This window comes from Orcinus orca, chromosome 1 (genome assembly GCF_937001465.1).
Source record: "Orcinus orca chromosome 1, mOrcOrc1.1, whole genome shotgun sequence".
Classification (NCBI taxonomy): domain Eukaryota; kingdom Metazoa; phylum Chordata; class Mammalia; order Artiodactyla; family Delphinidae; genus Orcinus; species Orcinus orca.
Window position 1 is genome coordinate 195,875,686 of NC_064559.1, and position 2,736 is coordinate 195,878,421.

Here is a 2,736-nt window from a genome sequence, read left to right on the forward strand (position 1 = left end):
GGACTGGGGATGGAAGAGGCGAGAGTCTGGACATTCCACGCAATTCAGACCCAATGGACAAGGGCAGCTGAAGGGCCCTGGGCTGGGAGAGGGGCAGGCAGCTGTTTTCCGGGTGGGACAGGCTCAAATACTGCTCCGTTCTCACTAGGCAGAAGTGGAAAATTAGCATCAAGCCGGCGGTAGTGGGGGAGAGAAATCAGAACCTTCCTTCTGGTAAGGGGGACTACTGGGGACCTGAGGGACAATGGGAATGGGGGTGGGGCTCCACTGCCCAGGCAGGCCCAGGGACAGGAGGCGGGGTTAAATGGACTGGAGCCTGGTCAGGCCCTAGTCCCTGTGAGGTGCCCACTTTTAGACCAGGAGGAGTAGGAATCCCAAAGCCCACTTCTCTTGTGGGTGGATGAGGAGCTCCCTACTGTCAGAGAGGATGAAGACCAAATATCCTGGAAGGTTCTGTCTCACAAGCCCAGCCCCATTAGTAGACTTACAGCACCACCTTGCCCCCGCTTCCTCAACTTGGGGTTCATAGAGTCAAGATGATCTCAGGTACAGGGTTAACAAGCATTCCTCTCCATCTGGTTTTCCCCATCAGTGCCCCCGTCCAGGCAGACAGGACAACAGGTGTGGTGAGAATTCTTCCTCAGTAGACTGAGGTGGGGGGGGGCAAAGTCACCCCGACAATGTGGCATTGTCTCTTAAGGGTCATCAGACACGCTCAAGATAGTATCTTGGCCCCCACCACTTACAAGCTGTGTTATCTGAGGCAAGTCACGTCATCTCTCTGAGCCTCAGTTTCCCCACCTGTCAAATAGGAATAGAACAGTAACTACCTCCTAGATTTGTAGTGAGACTTACAATGTAAGGCACAAGCAAAGGGCTGGGCAAAGAGAGAGGGCATGTATCACATCGCTTCCAAGATATATTTTTTAGTATGAGGGTGCATTGAGTAGTGGATGGTTAGCTATTTGATATTACCTCCAAAGAATGTGTGTCTCAGTACCTGGAATTTCACCATTAGAGATTCAGTCCTTTGCTTTTGTGGTCTCCTAGTGTCCCTGCTTAAAAGGTAAATGGGGGCTTCCTGGGTGGCGCAGTGGTTGAGAGTCCCTCTGCTGATGCAGGGGACACGGGTTCGTGCCCCAGTCCGGGAAGATCCCACATGCCGCGGAGCGGCTGGGCCCGTGAGCCATGGCTGCTGAGCCTGCGCGTCCGGAGTCTGTGCTCCGCAACGGGAGAGGCCACAGCAGTGAGAGGCCCACGTACCGCAAGAAAAAAAAAAAAAAAAGGTAAATGGGAGTTTCAGAATATGGGCTAGAGTTAAAGGAAAACAGAGACTGCCCCACTTTTCCTAGGGGTCCTCTGGCCTCAGTTGTTCTCAGGGTCCTGCCTTCTTCCCCATCTCTTGTCCTCTGTGCTTTCTGAAGAATAGGGTGGCCGTTTTCCAGCTTGAAAATCCCTGGGCCTGGGAGGAGGATGGGAAGAGGAACACCCGGCAAGAAAGCCCAGGGGATGTGGCAAGGAGAGGTGACCCAGCTCTCTCCTCGCCAGGCCCGGGGGACCAGCTTCCAGGTGAATTCTCAGCAGTTCCGCACCACGAAGCTTTGTCTGCCCGACCGGGATGATGCCTGGACGCCAAGTGAGCCGTTCTAACACCTGCAGCCGCTTGAACCATCCCACCAATGTGTCCTTTCTGGCCCGGGCTGGGACTCCAGGCTGGCCCCACAGCCCCAGCGTGACCTGGGCTAACAACCTCAAGTGCTCTCGTACCTGAGTGGCTCAGAGGCAAGCAGCAGCCCTTCAGAGCAGTCTGACAACCCCGGCTCCCCCAGACTTCCAGTGAGGAGAATTTGCATGGGCCGGCCCTACAACTCCAGGTGTGTGGAGACAAGCCACTTGCTGAGTGCCCCAAGGTGGCCAGAAAGCCTGCTTGTCGTGGCAGTCCCCACTGCCTGCTCTGTACAGATCGTCCCTCGGGTCCCTCTGGCCCCACCTCCCTGGACCAACTCATCAGAGGCATCAACTACCTTGACGGATCCACCAATGCCTTCTACACCAACCGCCCTAAGTCATCCCTGAGCCTGCCGAGGCTTGCAGCCAGCTACCTGGCACGCGCTGCCAACTCCATCCACCTGGACCACCTGGACCACCTGGACCACTCCTTCCCCCACAGGTACTCCAACCCCAGCACCAGACTGGCCGCCTCTGACAACTCCTGCGCCAGCACCCGCGTGGTGCCGTCCTCCAGGGCTGTCCATGCTTTGCAGTACGTGGATGGCTCCACCAACCCGAGCTGCCCTCACGGGCCTCCTAGCCGGAACCTCACTCCCATGCTGCCGCAGAAGCCGGGGATAAAGTTGCCTGAGCTCCCTCTCTTCGGCAACGGGATGTTTTCCTTAGGTCATCTGCCCAAGTTCTGGGAAGCAATCCTCTTGGGTTGGAGAGCCCCCGAGCCCATCTCTAAGCCCTGTAGCTGGTGGTGACATCAACACCAGCCGTGAAGTGGGCACACATCCATCAGGCTGCAGTTGTGGAAAGTAAATTGTCTGTGGCAAAATGTACCTTCCAAGCCTCCATTGGGAGTGGTGGTGGGGACAGCCATTTAGATGGGGGGTTAGACACTTGAGGACCTACAGGGCCGGGCAGGTAAAAGTGAATGGGTGAAGGGGGCTGGGTGGTAGTAGGGAGTGGTGGAGACTGTGACTGAGTGGAGAGGGGATACCTCGTCTAAACCCAGCT

At 56.5% G+C, this 2,736-nt stretch overlaps 1 pseudogene; it reads left to right on the forward strand.

The window, feature by feature from the left end:
* Nucleotides 1–1,618: 1,618 nt before the first annotated feature.
* On the forward strand, nt 1,619–2,480 carry LOC101272608 (uncharacterized; annotated as a pseudogene).
* Nucleotides 2,481–2,736: the final 256 nt, after the last annotated feature.